This window comes from Convolutriloba macropyga, chromosome 5 (assembly GCF_964194025.1).
Source record: "Convolutriloba macropyga chromosome 5, txConMacr16.3, whole genome shotgun sequence".
NCBI classification, from domain to species: Eukaryota; Metazoa; Xenacoelomorpha; order Acoela; family Convolutidae; genus Convolutriloba; species Convolutriloba macropyga.
The window spans coordinates 63,890,630-63,912,229 of NC_134472.1; the positions used below are offsets into that span (position 1 = coordinate 63,890,630).

The following is a 21,600-nucleotide window of genomic DNA, read 5'->3' on the forward strand; positions in this document are numbered from 1 at the left end:
AATAACACAATAAAAAAGGCTTTTCGCCTTGCTTCTTTGGTAAAAAAGAAAAGAAAAAAATCAGGAAAAGGGACTGACATTTTTCAGTTGAAGGTGTGAAATATTCTAATAGTTGCACCCAACGGATGCGAAAGATGAGCCCATTTCCCAGATTACGTCACAGAAGAGGATAACTGAGGACAATTATGGTACAAAAAAGTAATACTTATTCTGCTGATCTCATCAAGAGTTCATTCGGAGTCAAAAGAAATAGAGCAAGCATATCAAATTATTTCGCAAAAAAAACACTTTCAAACTTCAACTTATTACCGAAAAAGTACATGCTTTGTAAAAAATGCTTTGTTTTTTAATTTCAATAGATTGTTGTTGTCAACATTTCACAATAATAGTAGATTATTTACGTCAGGCTGTCATTTTTTCATCGTTTAAGTTTTTTCAGTTTAGGAAAATAAGGTAACCAAATTTAAGCTCCAGATGTGTATTATTTCAGTTACGAAAAATGTGGACTTTTGGACATTGTAATGACCTCAGTGGTCACAAGTTTGTGCACTGAGGATACAAATTAAACAAAAACATAGGTTTTTAACCCAAAAAATGGAAGACTATAATGGCTTCTATGGTCAATTAAACCAAAACAAATCCAGTAAATGAAGGTTTTGATGATCTGAAAAAGATTGTGAAACGGATCCACGTAAAGCGAACAAAATCATCACTATAAATCTAAACATTTTTTCGGAAGCCAAAGTTTGCTCTATCTCGAACAGGTTAACAAATTAGAAGATCAGCCGAAGGCTTCAAAAAAACTAGTAGCGGAAAATTTTAATTTTTTGCATGAGAAGCGTTGTTGAATATTTTAAAAGTGAAATCGCAGTAATTAAAGTAACAAAAAATTTTATTGATCTGTATAACCTAACAATAACACTAACAATACACTAACAATAACATTAACAATACTCTAACAATCAAAATTAAAAAGTGGAAACAATCAGTTTTAAAAAAAAATAAAAACTTTTATAAAAACCGCTTTTTGAAATTATTAACATCTATTTTGATTGGCAAGTCAAAATATTCAATCGAAAAAATCAAAAGTAGTATAAACTGTGAGATAAATCCGACAAAATTTTGAGCTTGGCCGAAAATCTCGGCTCACTCATGTTTAAAGGTTGCATATAGAACTTAGCAAAGCCTTCATTGGCAACGGAAAAATGTTATACTCAGTTTTGAATTCTTCAGCTCACTGTAAAATTGGGTTGATTTTTTCTGACAGTCGGATCCGGAAAAAAAATGCTTAGGCAGGGACAGCGGTCCACTAAAATCATAGTAATCAAAATTTCATGACAAAGCTGGTTTCTTCATTCAAATGAAACGTGCAATTTTTTTCATAGCAAACCACAATCTACTACAAATTGAATCACATTGTTCAGGCGCAGGTAATCATTAGTAAAACTGATGGTCAAACCAAAATTAAATACAAAAGACACTTCGAATTTTTCGGAAAAGTTGAAACTGGTATGATTACAGCTAACTTGAAATTATTTGGTTCTGACAATGCTTAAGGATACAGAAAAACCAAGCTTTTGAAAAAGATTTGTTATTGCTATTTTAACTATTTAGTCTTCCTAATTATCACGCACATGCTCTTTATGGACAATGGCCGTCACTTTTTTCAAAAGTTGATGGTGTATCTTTGATGTAAATACCATTAAGTGGCCAAGGTCTATTACGTATGCTTGATTTTGTCACTTAATTTCTCGAGCCATGTTTTAAAATTAAAGTTGTAAGCGTGTTGTTTGGAAACCTGTTAAACTAAGCAAATTAAGTTCAAATTGGCGTCAAAACCGGATCTACATTCAGCTCTATTCCACCATGTATGTTCTTTGGATTAGTGTAAAAATATTGACAAGACTTCGTCACGTATCACGCATCACTCGAAAAAATCTGTCGTGCTGAAAATCTTTTCAAAGTAACAACTATGAAAAACAGTAATCTGTTTTTACTTTATATTCTTAGAATTAAAAAACAGTCTTTTCTTGAAAAAAAAATTAAAGCCCTTGTTGTTATCATCACGCTTAAAATTTTAAAGGTCTCACACATAAATTGATTTAGATGGGTAGCGACTTGATTTGCAAATTATATACTAGATATTATCAAAGCTTAATTGAAACATCTATGAGGCTGGGAATTTGATTGTTAGAACTACGCATTATTTTTGTGGACCAAATTTTCAATCACGGCGTCCTTATTTTGTTTTTGGCTGCATATGCAAAATAAGTAAACTTTTGGCTCTACCGGCATTACTCGGTTTACCAGTCAAATCAAAATGCCGGTAATTATATAAAGTCATTTATGATTCCCGTTAATCTTTCAAGGTCTGATATGAAATGTTTGATATCCTCATAATCCTAGGTGGTTCATTCAAATCACCAAACGGTTCTTAAACAGCCTCAATTATGACACTCATTCCACCTAAAGTAAGTTAAATAATAATATTGGTTCGAATTATCCCGATTTTTTTCTTCAAATTTTCTTGATTATCATGCAAGTTCTTATATTTAAGAATGATATCCTGGTAATCATACAAGAATTGTAAAACGGAATACTGAATAATTAGAATATAGATTTATAGATTACTGGATGTCCTGCAGTGTTGTAATTATCCTATAAATGATTCAACAGGTTAAGATATTCTTGTTATCGTGGACGGATCATTTATTGTTTCCGGGTAATAGTAGAAAAAAGGATCCGTGAGTTCTTGGCAATCATACATTGATTATCAGTGATTTCTTGATATTCATACGTGTATCATCAAAAATAATCATACATGCATCATCAAAGGTTTCCTCATAATCATACTTGAATCATACAAGATTTCCATATAATCATGCATTTATCATAAAGGGTTTCAAGTCGATTATAATAGTCTATCATTATAATAGTCTACAAGTGACATCTTTTTTATAATCTCCTACTAGTCACACAAGTATCATAAAAATAGCGTACAATTGTATATATGATCCTTGTATGATTACTAAGAAACTCGGAGAGTTAATACAACGCTTTCTTGCTTTAAAACCGTATGTAGCTGCGGGCAATTTCCCAAACCAGCTTTCAATCCAACAAAACAATGTAAAATACATCGGCTTTTCAATGTTTCTCAGTAATAATTGTTACTTTCAATATATATTCTAGAAAATCGATTAAAACGCCCGAAACAAATATGACAGCTTATTTCTATTAAGAAATCCGTATTATAACGATTTCTCTAGTAAACTTTGAGCCAGCCTCACATATGCAATATAACCATATTTTGCAATATAACACATATGCAATATAACACATATGCAATATAACCATATTTTGCAAGATTCTGGCAGAATCTTGCAAGATAACCATTTGGTCTCGTCTAGGGATAGCTACTTCTATATTTTTTAGAAAATAAATGTAGCTTTAATTTGTATTTTATTTGCTGAAAATAAATAAAAGTTGTGACGAATCAAAAGATTATGTTTCTGTGTCCTGTATGATCGATTTTTTCTTATATTTGCAAAATTTTCAATCAAGATGATTTCTTTTTGTTTTCTCTTACCTTTATGACATCACATTTGTATATAATTTGATAGCATAATGAAAGGTGGAACAGATTAAAAACACTAAATAGGAAATTACATGATTAACTTGTATCCACGATCTTAACGTACAATATTGAAATAAAAGAGCTGTAGATAGATGATAGTTAACGGCGGAACAGGAGAAGAAGATAAGTCAGGAATGAACAGATATATGGGGGGGGGGGGGGATAATGGATGCGCAATTTCGGGTAAAATTGGTTCAGACTAACTCTCTATCATGGTGATATAAACTGCCTTTGCAATTCTATTAGAAGGAGAAAATTGAGGGAAAAGCGTTCGGAAGGAATAAGGAAAGGAGGAAAGGAGAGAGGGAGAAAGTCAATAATCTCATCTGGGATAAATTCAATGGTTTCTATTCAGAAATTGATTTGAATTGAACTGGAATTTTTAACAATATTTCTCTACAATTGCTATATTATACACAGTGAAGTTATGGTGTGATATTTAAATATAGTGTTTGGCGACTTATAAAAGACTATTTAGTACAAAATATTGACAAAAACCAAAACAAATAACTTGATAAGTATTAAAATGTTTGAGGTACAGTTTACGCAAAGAGACAAGCACGAAGCATATTTAAAAAAAAATACTTGTTTATATCATTCCAGCTTATAGCGCATAGTTAAACATATTTACTGGTTACTTACTTACTAACTGGTGGGAGAGAAATGATACTAAATGTGATTAAAAAAATGCATCCAAAAACATATCTATCGAGATGTTGCGTATGGTTTAAAAATAGACGCACTCTAAAACCAAACCAACACGCGTTTTGTTCTCTTTTCTTTGCTTGCAGGCCGCAATTAATTTAGACTAACCAAAAAGTGCTATTATAGAGGATAGGAGAGTGGTAGGAATGGTTCCTACTTTCCCCTTTTCCCGTTTTTATAGGAATATGTTTCCACATCAGTCTAGCTATATATGACACTATACGCCAGTAAAACCAACTGCAAATATTAAATATTAAGAGTATCCTGTGACACACAGTATTAAGCATACATCTCTGTGAGCATTGAGTCGTTTTTTTTTTAAATTTCCTTAAAAGATTCTGAATTGCAGCTCTAATTCTATCCAAGGTAGATCTTAACAACCATATATGTGCCCACAGAGGCCATGCAATTGGTGCTAATGGTTTTGACAATGTCTACAGGTTTTTATTGATATAGTTTTTTTCAAGTTGGACAAAAAAATGTAAAAGTTTATGACTCCTTTAATAGGAATATTGATGGAGAACCTTGTGGTCAGGGAGAAATCAATTACTGTATTCGCAATGTCAATAGGGACTTAGTTTTTGAAATGGTGAACAGACAAAACAGTCCCAGACAGAACAGTCCCAGACAAAAGAGTCCTAAATTGCAAAATAGTCCCAGACAAAACAGTCCCAGACAAAATAGTCCGAAGAAAACAGACAAAACAGTCCCAGACAAAACAATCCCGCTCAAAGCGCTCGTAATTCAGATCAAAAAGAAAGTGCAGCTTTGATCTTCAAAGAAAGCTTTGAAGTCGGAAAATCAAAATCACCGTGGCGCAGTAGTTAGTGCTCTGGGCTCACATTCGGAGGTCGCTGGTTCGAGCCCGAGTGGGGAAAAATATTTTCGCAAAAATCAAAAATTGAGGTTAAATAAGATCGAAAATTGGGAAAAACTGGGAAAAGTGTTAAAATCGGGAGAGCCCGGGCATGGGTTGTCGTGAGAGAAGGGAAAATGAAAAGCTAGTTCACGATCGACATTTTGCAATAATCAGATCGCTTCTAGCGTTACTTTTAAACTTAAAAAATTTTGGCAGAAAATGAATGAATTGAATCACAGAAAATAAAGGATCACAATGAGAAAACAACAACTGTTAGAGTTTGATATTATAACTGCAGCCTCTCAAGAAGTCAATCATATTCTGATGCTGGTACTTATGAACAAGTTCTTGTAAATTTGCATCAATTTTTGCGTAATTTGCTTTCTTTGGCCTCTTTACTTGCTGGCCAGCTGTTATCTTCTCTACCATTATTTCTGCATTTTTTTGTTCATCCTTGAATTTCTCAATCAGTTTGGGCAGTGAAGGATGTTTTGTATTGACCAATTTTACGAAATTACTGTTCCAGCCCTCGACGGATTTGTTGGTTCTGGCATAGCCCTTTTTTATGCGCTCGCAGCAATTCCATCGTTCAATCGCAAATCGTGGTTTCTGTCTCTGTCCAGTAGAGTTGTATCGGCCGATGTAATTGTCTTCAAAGTAGTTGAAAATTGGCTGACAGTCTTCTGGGCAAGTTGACTGCAATTTTTCAAATGCAGTAATGACATCTTTCACTGGCAAGAAAGCCGTGCAAAGCATCATTCTGATATGCTCTCGGAAATCCAAGTTATTGTTGTATTCCGAAGCTTTGCCGGCTGACTGCACATGTCTCCACACGTTCTGGCCAAGGTGAAAGAAACAAAATTGAATTTGAATGTTTTCATTCCACTGAAGGAATGCGTTCCGAACTGCAATTTCAAAATCGATTGTTACTCGTTTTGTTGATGTTTCCGGAACAGAACAGAGTAGTTTTCGATAGCTCTCTTCTTTTTTATCAGGAAGAAGAGCATACACGAGAGGCAAGTTGACGCCATCAACCAAAGCGTGAATTGTGTAGACCTGAAAAAAGACGTTTGGAGCAGTTGAGAATGTCCCATCGCAGAACCAGTCCTCCGATTGCTCGAGCAAGTCAATGGCTGGCAGAGTTGCAAAAACAATAATCCTTTTTTCATCTTGGGGCCCTGAATCGTAATACATGAATTTCTCACCACTATGTGCCATTTGTAATAACTCGGGAATCTCAAATCCTCTCAGCGACGAGGGCTCACTCATTTGTGGACGATTTTGTTGGCGCGTTCTGTTAACTGTCCTTTGGTTTGAGTGGTAAGCTGGAATGTTGGCTGCTGTTTCTCTGTTGATGTCTTTTTGGGCGGCAAATATTGTCTGGCGGGGAGTCTCGTCAGCCACTGCTGCTCTGTCTTTCAACGCTGAGCGGAATTTCCTCTTTTCAATATCTGCTGGATCAGGTAAATGGCTATGGGCTGTGATAACTTCGATTTGGTCATTGCGTAGCCTGACTCTGCCATTGCATTTTGTAATACAGCAGCGCCAAGAGGATGCGCCATCTGTAAGTTGTCGGTGCCTTATATAGCCATAGCCTTCAAAGACGAGCAATTCCGATTTTTTGTTTGTCTGAATGAATTCCATATTAACAATTTGCGTCAGAATTATGACGCCAAACATCGTGAGGAACTCTTTTATATGCTGCACAATTAAAACCAAACCTGTCATTGAGTTCAACAACTAGTTTTGCGTCCACTTTTAATATGTCGATAATTTGATTCGGATTAGCTTAATCGTTGAATTAACTTTCGTTAATTAATGCGTTGAGTCAAAATCTGTAAAAATTTGGGACTATTTTGTCTGGGACTGTTTTGTCTGCTTTTTGGGACTGTTTTGTCTGGGACTGTTTTGTCTGGGACTATTTTGCAATTTAGGACTATTTTGTCTGGGACTGTTTTGTCTGGGACTGTTTTGTCCGGACACGTTTGAAATTGCATTTGCGGTACAAATCCACAACCCAATAACTGGGCCGAAATCACTCAGCAAAAGCTTGTCTTAAATTGAGGTTCTATGAGACTAGATTTACAAAACCAAATTGTAGGACTTGTTACCAGGACGCAAAACAGAGATCAAGACAATTTATGTATCGATGAATGTGAAAAACAAAAACTAATGACCTTTTAAACACATAAAAGACAATTAAAATAAAAACAAATATTTTTATGCTTTGATAAGGTTTAAAAAACAAATAATAATAAGGTTTAAATTGATAAGAGAGCTTATACATTACAAAGTTTACAAGCTATTCCCATACATTTCCTTATCAACAAAGAACAAATGAATGACTAGAATTCCTTTAACTGAACCAATATTCAGAATTCTGAGGATTGATTATATTATTAAAAATATTCATATCATACTATCAACATTTATTATCATATCAAACAGATATTTTTCACTGGTTATCTTATCAAGTGATAATAATATGTAATATTAATTTCAATAATCATTTGATGCAATAAATCTGATCAATCTGATAAGACCAGGAACCGACCCTATAACTGATTGTAACTGTTTTTGTCGGTAGATTTAGGATTATGAGTGAAGCTGTTTTTGTTTTTAAGTGGCATTAAAACTAATTCATTTATTTTAAAACTAATTTAAGACTAATTAATTTATTTCTAAAACTAATTCATTTATTTCAGGTTTTGCCAAATGATAAGCGGTCAGATTAATTCCAAGTTTGTTTCCATCTAATTTTTTTAAACAACTGTATGCTAAGTTCATGCGCACTTCTACAGCCTCAGGGCTAGGTGATTTTCTCAGACGGCCTATACAATTTTTATCGCATGAAAAAACAGTGCATCAATTAGTCTTACCAGAGTTTCTTCACAACTTACCAGGCATGTTCGTTACTCTGTAGAAATCATTTGTCAGCCTGTATGTACCTGTCATATCTCCGCTAAATATCAAAGCTATAATGCAGGGTCATGTTAGGATAATTTGTATTGAATCTGTACTGAAATTCCAAGAATAAAAAATAAGTCCTCTGGGAGTCATTTTAACTCTTTTTTTGTGTGATAGAACATATTTCTTTGTCACTTTCTGACTTTGATACTTGCTCTTCAGATTAGATTTATTTAAAGTTTTGGAACGAAAAGCAAATTTCACAGGTTGATCATTTTTTTGAGTGACGCAGTTTGGTGATAAGAAAACTTAATGTGAGCAACATTCTAATATCTCTATGCGTCAGCTTTGGATAATTGTTTTTTTAATTCATTTTTTTTAGAGATCGGCAAGATTTCTTAGTCTTTTTAATATGATTCTTCAAATAAAATTGATCTGATGGTTTGCTTTTTAAAATGTCAATAAAGGAGACCAAACCGGAGAGTATTTGCTGTTAAGATCCTTCAACCATATTCATTTCTCGATTCGCGTCAAAAAAATGTATTTGCTTTTTGGATTAAAGATCCATTTTGGTGGGAAACATTTTACACGCAAAATAAAAAAATTACTTATAACAACCCTTAACAGCAGTTTTGTTGACTAGAAATGACATTTGGCAGTTAAATGTTTTTAACGTTTGCACCTTCCCAAACGCTTTTGTCGAATCGCTCAAAATGAATTTCATATTGATGTTTTTAAGAATTTCACATACAGAATGAAGGTTTGCCCGTTTGTGCCAACGGTTTTTTTAGTTTCTGTTTATGTTAGAGGAGACGTTTCCACTTTCCACCATTTTATTGGTTATGACGGGACCATATGTAACTTTTACATTTAAAGTTATTATCAATTGTATATCAGCAAAAATGCAGCTATAAATTCTTCGGAGGATAATTAAATCGAAACACTTTCAGGGTCAATTCCAGGGTCAAACTAATTTTGTTTAATTTTTTAGTGTTGTTTATCTTGGTGTCATCTTCAACTATTTTTAAAACATTTTTTGATTGAAAAATTTCGAAGTCATTGACTTCTTACGGTTTTCATCCGTTGACTTCTTAAGCTTTCATCATACCTTTCGCTTCAACTCAAGCTCAATCTCTGCCATTAGTTACATTGCTTTTTCGTTTTTTTTTTTTGCAATTGTCAAAATTCATTGGCAAAAAATGTCTTATGATCGCTCCTCGAGAATAGGTAATATTATTGATTTTGCTCCGTCTTGCCATTGGGTACTGTGTTCTGATTTCACTTTTGTGTGTTGTTTTTGCCTTATAGCTAATTGCTTTTCGGAGTCTAGTTCTGGGCAAAACTTTCCGCTCTCTCACCACCAGTAGCAGGACCAATGTACAACACTAACCCCAAATAAAAGAATGCTAATTAGTTACCCCCTTTCCGCCTGCTCAGATCATTTTTTCTCCCGCAAACAATTTTTTACCCTAATTTAATTATCCACCACATTCACAATCATGATAGCAATCACTACTAAACCTCATCTCGACCAATGCTTTGCCAGACCCTGAAATCTGGCGTTTCCGGCAAATTTACACATTAAGTGTGGTCAACCTAAACATACGAAATGTTAATCTTCCGAAATCAATTGTTACACCCCCCAACATTGTTCCGCCAGAAATATTTACTGCGTTTCCGAAAGCAGCACCTATTCAATCCGTGTTCTTGTATATCCAGTCTGGAAGTTGTTGTCCCTCCCTTAAATATTTTTTTCACGGCAACCAATATTCTACCTACGTTTCATACGCCAATATTACCTCCGATGTGCGGTCACACCACCTCGCACATTTCTGTTGGAGTATACCAGGGCACTCCATTACCCCTGTCTTGTCATCGGATAGTGTGAATTTAATTAAACATTTTGCGGCAGCAATCGCCAGCAAGAAGATTGGCCCACTTCCGGAATGGATAATGTTGCAGTACAACGACTAACCTTTGCAATGATATGAATTGTACGCGCAATTTAAAAGTGCGGATGATTCGCAGTCCCTGAAGCACGACAACAAGCAGACGTAACTTAAAATTCTTGTAACAGAAAAACCTTGCACCTAGGACTCTGGAACCTAGGACTCTGGAACTAAAGTTTAGTGAGCCACAGGCCAAATCCAGTGCGCACTTTGACAAACTCAGAAGTTTCCCACATCTGAATGTGCGAAATATTATTAACATCCTAGATATTTCTGCCACCATTTTAAGTCATGTTGGGGTCGTTAGGTCATTTTCACACGGCGCTGACTTCAAGAACGTCTGGCTCCTTAAAACAGCAGAGCAAAAGAGTGTTGTTCACTGTTCAACGTCCAAAATCATTGGATAATTGGACACTCATCAACTTCAATGATTGCTTGGGGCAAAACTCCGAGCCAAAAGACTTGATGAAACAAATATCATCAAAGACAACTATTGGGAATAAAACCAACATAGCAATCTACGCTAAAGTTGCTTCAAAATCTTTTGCTGCTAACACACAATCTAAGGGCACTCAAGGGGAAAAAAACTAAAGAAAATTTCCCGTTCAGCGATCAAAAGTAGCGGTCGAAGAAAAGCTGTGGTTGTCATTTTTAAAGGAAAAACACCTCTTTCGATAGTGCCCAAATCCCCGCTAATGCAGATAAGACTGTTGCCGAGGAAGTTTATCAATCAAAATACTTTGCAACCAACAGCAACAAGAAATTTTTTTTGATGGCGCAAGTCAAACTAAACCTTCTAGTTGTCAATTATCGTGTAAGACCACTGCAATGTCATCTGTCAGTAATGTGAAAGGTCTTATTCATGTGACTGGATTACAATTGGCTAGCTCTTCTGGTAAGTATGCCACAGCACGAGTTGCAGTAACTCCTGGGTGGCCAAGATTATTGCAAAAAGATTTAGTTTGCAGTGTACAACATTGAAATTAACAGTCAAGGGTATAAGTACCGAGGATGTTTTGGGCACCACGTTGGTTGAGCTGACTGTGACACCATCCAACAACTAAGCGTTCGAACACATTAAATTCGATCCTTACCTAAAGAAAAAATTGAAACTGAGCAGCGACGTAACCAACACTAAGGCATTACAGGAAGCATACCCGCTTATGACAGTTTAAGACGCTGTAACACGTTGGTTGAGCTGACTGTGACACCATCCAACAACTAAGCGTTCGAACACCTTAAATTCGATCCTTACCTAAAGAAAAAATTGAAACTGAGCAGCGACGTAACCAACACTAAGGCATTACAGGAAGCATACCCGCTTATGACAGTTTAAGACGCTGTAACATTTTGCCATGAAAACAACGAGATGATACATGGACAGGATGTGTATCATGCCATCCACCCGTTGAAGTACTTTGCTGCCACCGAGAAGTGCTCATCCTTTGCTCTTCGCCTGTCCATAGGCTGGGTTTTAAGCGACCCTTTACGTCATCTTCAGATATCGTCTCCACTTGTTTCAAAGCTGATATGGAGCAGGTTTTCGAAATTGCTGGTCCGATAAAATTGTGGTACAAAAGTTAGTCGTATGGCGCAATTAAGCAACTAGACCCAAGATTCGCCACAAATGCACGTGCGCAAGAAAGTTTTGAAAACACCCCAGTGCATAATATGAAAAACCTATATTGTCTGAAGCCTATGGGCTGAAGATAACATCGAATTGCTCAACAATTAATTCTCAGCGCCGGTCTAATTGCGATCTTTGGAAAACCGGCTGACAAATGACTAGCTCGTAAGTCCACTACACTGAAGGAGGACTTAAACATCGGCTACGTTGTAGGGTTCAAAGATGCCCACAAGGGTGCAACCTGCTCAGAACGTTAGTGGTTCCTATTGCACCATCCGGCTGGTAACCCAAACATTCCGGGCAAGGCTCTTAGGTTACTAAAAGAGGCAGCTAAAATCCAGGGCTCATCTCCTAACAAGTCGTAAGGGTTTAGTACAAAACCTAATCTAAGTAACGCTACGGTTCAGAGAGCAACCAGTTACCGTATCAGCTGGCATTGAGGGAATGTTTCTACAACTGAGAGTAATACCATGTAATCAGCCATCTTTGCGCTTTCTGTGGCGGGAGTAACTCACATCAAGTGTTGTGGTACAACAGTATGCAGGCTACATCTTTGGGCCGAAGGATTCGCCCTGCTGCGCTAACTACGCACTTCATCGAATGACACGTGATAACGCCAAAAAGTATCCGGAAGCCGTAAAAGTCGTACTTGATAATTTCTACATGGATGATTACCTTGATTCAGTGGTATCCCCTTAGAGGGCCCACGCTAGGTCGAAAGAATTGTTACATACTCTCCAACTAGCTGGCGATGGAAGTCTTTGGCCAGATCTGGCTGACCAAATTGAGGGGTCCGCTCAATCTGCAGACCGCGAAATCATGTCTTCACCCAAGGAAGAATACGAATACGTGCATCAGGTGGGATCCCAAAAATAACAATATGGTTGGAGCAGGGGTACCAATAGCACCATCACAAATTGTTTAACAATAGGCAAACGCTTGGTTTTTAAGTCTTGTATTAAAGGTCTACGGCCCAATTGGTCTTGTCGCACCGTTCCTGTAGGTCATTGTCTAATCTTGAAAGACATTTGATATTTCAATGGAAAGCGTTCGGATGACAAGGTACAAAAATATACATTTAATTTGTTCCTTGCATGGTGTGTTGAACTACCGCAGTTGGCTACGATCACTAAACCAAGAAAAAAGTTTTCAGTACCGTTTCAATATCTTGAACACAAGATTGGCGATAGCCAGCCAGACGTATTCAGTACAATGGGCTTAGCTAACTTGCAATTCCCGAGATATTAAAACAGATTCGGCGTTCGTCCTGGGCAAAACCCGTGTTTTACATAGTAAACTAGTTCTAATTTAGTGCAGCAGATTTCCTGAACTATATACTCATTTTATTCTTGTAATTAATTTTGAAGGAAGTCTTTAAAGAAGTCACGTTCATTTAGTTCCCCGGTTATTCATATGTCAGTCTGTTGCCCCAATTCTCCCATCGGGAAAAGTATTGCTCATGTGGGTTGTGACTATTACTGATCTAAGTTCAACTGGTTTTCATTCTCTTAATTTTGCATATCACCATCAGCTAAGCGAGTTCAATTTCAAAAATGTGTTAAATGCACTTGCCGCGCAAGACAACACAACAGATAAACTGACAGTGATTTGGATCGCGCATCAAGTACACAATGTCGATGGCGCAGTCAGCTGCTAGAAAACAGACCCCAATAGGCGTAGAGCCATTTTAGGAAAAATTCGGCTCAGATCCATTTCTGAATGGAAGAAGTGGCAAAAACAGGCAAAATCGGCCCTCCTAGCCAAAGAAACATCGCTTTGGACATTCTACTTGACCCTAAACACGAGCACAATCAACTAACCCTAGAACCAATCTACGAAAACACAATTCAAAGACCTTCTGCTCAATCGGAACGCAAATGACTGGCTAGAAATGCGCAGTTGAAATTGAACTGGTAAAACCGCTGCCAATAGACCGCTGACAAATAGAAATTGGAGTCATGTGTGATGACAAACCTTGGAACCAAGCAGATCGCATAGCCGTCTCAATGTTGTACATCAGCCTTGGAACAGAAGGCAGGAGGATTGTATGCAGCCAAAACCCGCACCTCAAGATGGATAAATTGACTACTGTGCAACGCTGAAGAATCATGAAGAAAGTTTTTGTTCGTCCACGTAATATTACTTTAGACAGACATAAGCTTCTTACAACAAAAGAGTCAAAGGGAGACTCCAGCGAACATTTCTTTAGCAAATTAAAGGATATATCAGAAAACTGTGAACATGGAAAACAAGAACACTTTAATCAGAGACGGTTTTATTGCCAACATGCAAAATTCCGAAATTCACAAAGATTTACTGACAGAAACTGTCGACCCTGCTCAAGCATTACGTTTGGCAATTGATATGGAACTTGGTCAGTGGAATCAACTACAATTAATTAATAGCGAGCCCACTGTACAGTTGAACGCCATAATACAACAACGTAAATTTCGTTATTCAAATCAACGTCTAAATTTTCAAGCACAAACTCGTCAGGCAAATGAACTGTGTCGAAATTGCGGCCTCACTTGGTCAACGAATTAAAGAGACAAACTTATAGTTAAAGGCAAAACTTGTAACAATTGTGGTCTTCAAAATACTTATCTCGGGTGTGTCGTCAGCCGAAATCTGCATCGACAAAAACTACCAATCCCAATTGTGAATTCCATTGACGAAAATACAACTGACAACTCCTTTAACGCTATTGTAAAAACAAACTATAATCCAGAATGTGAATCAGAATACGATAGTTCGATAGACAACATGCTGGCCACCATTGCGAGTAATACCCTGCAGGTTGAACCGAAAAACACGACAATTCAAAATTGAAATAACAAGGCGGGTCTTTTCATCGGCTCTGGGAGTGTAAGCAGTCACATAAACAAATCACTTGCTACTGAAGTTATTAACAACTCCCTTCTTTCACGATGGCTGACAATGGCACACTCTAAGGAGCTCAAAAATTTGCGAATGAGCCCATACCTGTAATAGGCATGATGCAGATGCCAGTAGAAAATAATGGTTGGCGAATTGATGGTGCTGAATTCTTTGTAGTTAGAGACGGCCTACAACCACTCATTGGTAGAGATCTATTGGAGGCGCTTGGCATATCAGTAGCCCAAAGTCTAAATTCAGTTGAACACAGTATGATCAACAAAATCGCTACTCTGTGTCCTCTTATCAATTTCCACAACTTATTTCATGCATTGGTAGATCTAAAACACACATTGTATAATCTAAATTCCACAAAATTTTTCAACCAAATCTAAAGCACAGAGTTAACACTAAAAAAAAGATTACCTAGAGAGGGACATAATGAAAAACTTAATAACTGCTCCCATCTATTTTTAATTTCCGCCAGTGATATTACAATCAAAAGAGACCAAACTATAAAAATAGGCTTAGATTCAGGAGTTCTTAATAAAATCATCCTTAAAAACAAATATCAGATTTCAAAGATTGAAAGACTATACCACTTCGCTAAACAAATATTTTCGTGGGTAGGCTGTAATATTACTCAATCTGGAATATCTCGCCTCGAATGGAAAACTTCTGCCATCCTTACACTTCAGCCACCTAATACACTGAAAAATTACGTTCGTTTCTGGGCTTTCTACATTATATCAGTAAAATTATTCCCAACTAGGCTCAACTTTACCACCCTTTAAGGCCCTTACGTCGTAAATCAACTGATTCTATTTGGACTGATGAACATAGTGTTCATTTTAATGCTAAAACTTGTATACCAAATCACATAGGAGACATTCATTACAACCCGCAACTCGAAACACGCATAAAATGTGATGCCACCCGTTCAGTCCTCAATACAGCACTGAAACAACTGACGGTTAACGGTTGGTATTCAATATCATTTGCTTCTAGATTTTTTAAATGGTAAAAAAAAACGCTACAGTATTAATGGTCCAGAACTACTTAGATTAGTCTGGTCAAGAAAATATGTCAAAAATTAACTTTAAGGGAAAGAATTTCCAGTAATAACCAACCATCGAGCTCTTCTTTCAGTTTTGAAAAGAACACCGATCCAACGAATATTGCAATGGTCGTTTATCAAGCTGGATATATAGTCTTGTACTTAACAATTCAAACTAGAAAATTTAATGGAGCAAAAATGGGCTTAGTAGTCTACATATCTCGTAATACATATCAACCAGAAACAAAAACATTTCAAAAAATGATGGAGAGTTTATAGTTGCCACCTCGTCACGAACACAAACAGATGCTAAATTATTTGGTGTACAAACAGATGCTACAAATAATTAGACAATTTATTTGATACGCAAACTCACATAACAAAACAACGTAACCAAGACAATCCAATATTCAGCATAGATCCTTAATCACCGATATATTAAACTCCAAATTTAAAATCAAAACACTCCTCATAATTTATCTAGAAAGCTTTCTTCTAATACGCAGACCGCTCTTGCTCCGCAGGTATGTTTGTCTAAAAACATTTTACTACTCGCGCAGCGAAACAGTACTTCGGAATTAATCCGAGTTATTCACTCTAATTTTGATTGCAAACATGCATCGCGCGTACGCTTTTCTCAAAAAAGTTGACCATTCGCCCAGCGAATCACTACTTTAAAGTTAATCCCATTTAACCACTCTAGTTTCAATAGCACACCTTCATCGGGAGTACGTTTTACTCAAAACTAATAAACACATGCCCGGCAAAACTGTGATCAAATTATGCAATCAAATAATATTCTTACCATAACTACCATTTCGCTTCTCTTTACAACCAAGTATTTTGTCACCTGTACTGCATAGTACAAAAACTTTTCCTTCTATATTACAAAATAAGCCCAAAATACCAAATTCGGGGTCGCAAAACTGCAATCAAGCATCTCTCGCTTATCAAAATGCACAACATTTTAATGAAATAAAACAATTTAATTTGTCAATCAAATCAAAGTCACACCTTCCTTTCCTAATTAATACCACAAACTCAAATTTTTTAAGTACTTCACATGCTCAATTGAAAAGCAATCAAAAGTTGATTTCAACTTTATCCAACATGAGCAAAGTCTCAGCAATGAAAGAGAAATGCGGCCCTAAGACATTATCCAGAACTTCACCCTGTGTGTCTTTTACAACGGACACAATTCCGAACACGCCTCGCCAGTCACCCCCCACTTCCAACATCAGTTCCCCTCTAACAGACAACCCTCAAGTTCTATCATTCGATACAGTTGTCGGCAAGGTTTTCACCGAAAATTTTATAGCTTCCCTGACGAGCAAAGATGCAGTGCTCAAAGAAGGCTGAGACTGCATCATCAGATCCGATGTAGAACGCCTGAAGATATTCAAGCCACACATGCACAGTTATTGGCATGACCTTCACGTTAACGGCGGCTGTGTATATATGGATGAAAAGGTGGCCATTCCGAACGCGCTAAGAGAAGCTCTAATCGAAGACCTCCAAGTCAGTCTAACAGGCAGCTGGGGAATGGTTTGTATGGCCCAACACCGTTGGTGGCCATACATGGTCCGCGAATTACTTTTCCGCTCCATAGAGTGCAAATCTTGCACTGCGATCGGACAAAACCCCAAATCAATTATACCAGCTAAGCAATATCAGCCTCATAAATCATGCATAGTCCTTCACCAGGAAGCACAAAGAGCTTTTGCAGGCCCTATTAATAATGAGAAAGAACATTTATCTACATGTCCATCAGCATAAACTTTTGAAAATGCAAACGCCTTAAGTGTAAAAAAATTTATAGCTAATTATATACTTCATGGAGTCCCCCTTCTTTAAAACTTTTGTATCAAAAATTATAAAAAAGTAACTTTAGCCCAAGCAAATGATCACCGGGCAATCGCTTTATTAAAAATACTTATTGGTACTACAAAACAAAGCCTTGTATGTATAAAACAAGCACATGCAGAACCAAATTCGAGCAATATCAGAACAGCACTCAAAAGAAAACGGTATCAGCTTTGCATATGCAAACGTAAAACTAACGGGTATTCGCCTTTCGAATCCCACTTTGGTCGTCGTGCTAACACTCCGCTTAGCAATATCAGTACAATAACTGAATATTGTGATTTAAGCTATGATAAAATCTTAAATCACTATTTAGACGAAGAAACAGTAACCCGCAATGAATTGAACCCTGAAGAACACTGAGGAACATATCGCAGTGACGAGGAGGTGGAACGAAATATGCACAAGGCGACGCCAGAGGCACAGACACGAGAACTGAACGCCAATGATAACGATCGTCTCTTCTTCCGATCTTCAAAACTGCATCGACCAATTACCATGTAAAAGTTGGTGGTCCGTATCAATTTTTCCGGGAAAGGCCACCCCATCAAACGGTCGAGAATGAATCTTGAGTGCCTCTATGAAGTGTTCGCCCCCGGATCTGTTCTCCAAAAAACAGTCCAATACACATTCGTTATCCACGAGCCCGGCAGTTTGGAGATGACAATTCGCAAAAGCGATAATGCAAAACTCGGAACTAGGGATGAATGCGAGACCAGACTTCACGGGTATATCAACAAACGAGGACCACGCATCTTTGAAAAGTCTACTGAGGCTCAAATGCGCAAAAGAATTTACAAGAATACAAAAAGCAGATCGTAAAATTAAACACTGCAAACGGAATAATGCAAGCGGCGTTTCATCAAACAGGTTCAACATTGCTCATGCAATGCGAGTGCGAATGCCGAAAGTTCCGGCAAATCTTGCTCCATCAGAATTAAGTACAGAAAAGCCGACCGCTTTCGAACCGCAAAACACAACTCCTAACGCCTCGATCAATCTCGCCACACAAATCACAGCCGCCCAACCATTGATTGCAGCGGCACCCACCAGCACATATCTGCAACTACCGTCCTCCTCCTTCCCCATAGAGTCCCTTCAGCAAGTTTTGCCAAAGATAGCAAAACGAGCAAAAAAACAATGATGATTTGTCGGGCAAATCTTCAAATTCATGTCCCCGAAACTTGATGCGAGCTAGAAGAAAAACAATAGTGATCGACATTGAATCAGTACAGCCTCGGTTGTGCAAACAATTGTGGACACTGCAGCTCGAGTTGAACCAATTTTCAACCCATACCCCTCGCCAATCATAGGTGAAGTGTCATTAACAGATCCTAGCATTCCACCAGCTGATCACAGCCCTGAAGACAATTTGTTCATTGATGAGGAGAATTCTCAATGAAACTCGAAAACTTTAAACCTTTTTTTTTAAAAAATTATCACAAATTATCATAACCATTTAATATATTGTTGAAAATTATGTAACCCGTGAAAAAGTATTAATATGTTAACAATTTTGTTGTTAAAAATTTCATTAGGCAATTTTCAATTTGTCGAAAAGGGGGGAAATGTTGTACATATTAAACTCATTCTAATTTACTGCAGTAAAAATCCTAAATTATGTACTTACTTTATTGCTTTACTTAAATGTGACGGAAGTATTTAAAGAAGTCATGTTCAGTTCATTTAGTACCCTGTTATTCTTGTCAGTCTGTTGCCCTCTTTCCCGCATCGGGAAAACTATTGTTCATGTGCGTTGTGACCTTTACTGACCTAGTTTCATCTATTTTTCATTCTCTTAATTTTGAATCTCGCGATCAGTTGCTGAATTTAACACACTCACTTACAATTGTATTTACGTCAAGCAAATTAGATAAGCAAATGATGGGTAATTCAATAAGCGAATTCTAATTCAAAATTGTGCTAAGTGCACCCGCAAGACAACACAACAGATAAACTGATAGTGATTTGAATGGCAAATGAAGTACAAAATACTGATTGCGTACGACTGCCCGCATCGCACCAATGAAGGTATGATCGTTCCAAAGCTGTAATTGAAAGTCGCTCTTTTCGCTGCACGACTGAAAAATTAAAGCTTGATCGAGCAGTGACCGTTACTGTAGACAGAGTTTTAATGTCGACAAACAGTAGGGGCCTCTTGCAGGGGGTAAACGCAAATAACAAATACACCATCTTCGTTACAAATCGTATAGGTGAAATCCTGGATTACACTAACGTTGATAATTGGAGCCATGCGGTATCTGTCCGCTGACATTTCGCTGCCTATCAGCTGGTTGAGCGGTTCCTGACTTCCTTGGACAAAGCGATTCCCTTTCGTACCAAATACTGACGTCATCGACAACAACACGCTCGGAGCTGTATCGAAGGAACAATATGATGACTCCACCTCATCTTTAGCCGCATCGGTAGCCAAGCCAGTTATGGAACAAGGCATGCCATTAGTCTCAATTAACAAGTTCAATTCTTATCAAAAACTGCTCCGTATCACCGCATAAATGTTCTGTCTTTTAGCATCTCTTGAGAGTTAACGTGCTGCAGACGGCAGCATAACAAACCTTTTTAAGCTGGAAGAAGCCGAGCCCCATCTACAGTATTTTTTCAAGGAATGTCCTTTAGTGCCGAAACCAAGAACATTCGTGACAACAAATACCTCAAGAAGAGCAGCCGCATTGCTCAGTTTACACCGTTTATTGGGCCGCGCGGTCTCATGCATTCTTTCGCTTGACTCCAACGGCTAATGGAAAAGGACTTTAAAACTAAGCATCCTATCGTGCTGATTGCGCGTCATACATTTGTGAAACTATCTCTGCCGCACAGTCAATTGAAAAACCACCATTAAGTCGTCAATTATTTGCGGTTAAAAGTACAGGAATTTTACGCCATCCTCAAACTACGTTCCTCACGTTTCCATCAACTCAAATTGCGTCTTCTGCAGTAAGTTCCGTGCGGCAAACATCCACACAATGATGGCAGACCTCCCAAAGGAGAGACTCGCGTACTAGTATAATCTCGTCACAAACAACAAGTTTGATTACTTTGGCCCATTGGACGTTACAGTCAGTCGGACTGCCTAGAAGAGATAGGGATTTTTCTTCACTTGTCTGACTACTCGTGCTGTCTATGTTGAAGTCGTTCAGTCCATAGAAACTATATCCTGTGTAATGGGAGTGAAACGGTTCGTCTCACGTCGGGGTACGCCTGCTTTGGTTAGGACTGATAAGGGTGCAAACTCTATAGGAGCAGTGAAAAAACTCCGTGTTTGCGGAACAGATCCATGAACGCAGAGCAAACCGAAGCAAAAACAAGCTGACAAAAAAGCAAGCCAAGGGTTTTTAATATTTTTGTAATCTTTCAGAAATAATACATTGTAAACTGTTACAATCATAAAAGTGCACAGGACTTCTAATTTATAATTTATTGCAATGGACCAATGAAGCAAAAAACGTCATTTCTCAAAGCATCGCTTTGTTGCCAGTCCCAGCAAATCGCTGTCCATTCCCATGCTTTTCATCAGCTGCCTGATGTAATCTGGAAATCGCGGGTGGTTTATTGGGGCCATACCGCGGCGCGCGTCCAACCAATGACAATCTATAAGAGCGCTATCTTAAAATTTTTGGCTTTTTCCATGCAGAAAATTTGAGAAATCCCAGTTGATATAAGCACAAAAAAATCTGTGGCATGAATTTTAATTTCCATAATTACCGATGAACAAATTTAACGGGTAAATATAAATGAAACAAATGATTTATATCATTAGATAGAGAATTTTTGTGGGTATATTATTTCAAAACTTTCGCTTAGATTTTCCGTTCTAAACGCGCTGTACATATTACTTTTGAAAATTAACAAGACCGATTTTTTAAAAAAAATTAATATTTCCTAAACATAGCTACAAACATGGCTCAAAATTGTTCGCTTCGCCCAATAGTTTTTGAACGAATTGGATCGGCGACCAATCTGAGACATAGGACCTGCTAAAAAAGATCCAGCTAAATTTGCCGATGCAAGTTTATGTTGCTTGATGCCTTAACCAGACGAGATGAAGTTGCCTTTGTAGACTAGCTATATCCGTCCGATGTTTGTGAAATAAACGTTCGAAAGTCT

At 37.4% G+C, this 21,600-nt stretch overlaps 1 protein-coding gene across 4 annotated transcripts in view; it reads right to left on the bottom strand.

Moving 5' to 3' along the window:
* Window positions 1-4,278, bottom strand: part of LOC142339545 (alkaline ceramidase-like) — a 31,007-nt gene extending 26,729 nt beyond the window's left edge. For 3 of the 4 annotated variants that reach the window (XM_075389659.1, XM_075389658.1, XM_075389663.1), the window contains exon 1: window positions 3,587-4,278. The gene's annotated coding sequence lies outside the window, so the exon portion shown is untranslated. The remainder of the gene's footprint in view (window positions 1-3,586) is intronic. The other variant, XM_075389662.1, reaches the window with a different exon arrangement.
* Window positions 4,279-21,600: the final 17,322 nt, after the last annotated feature.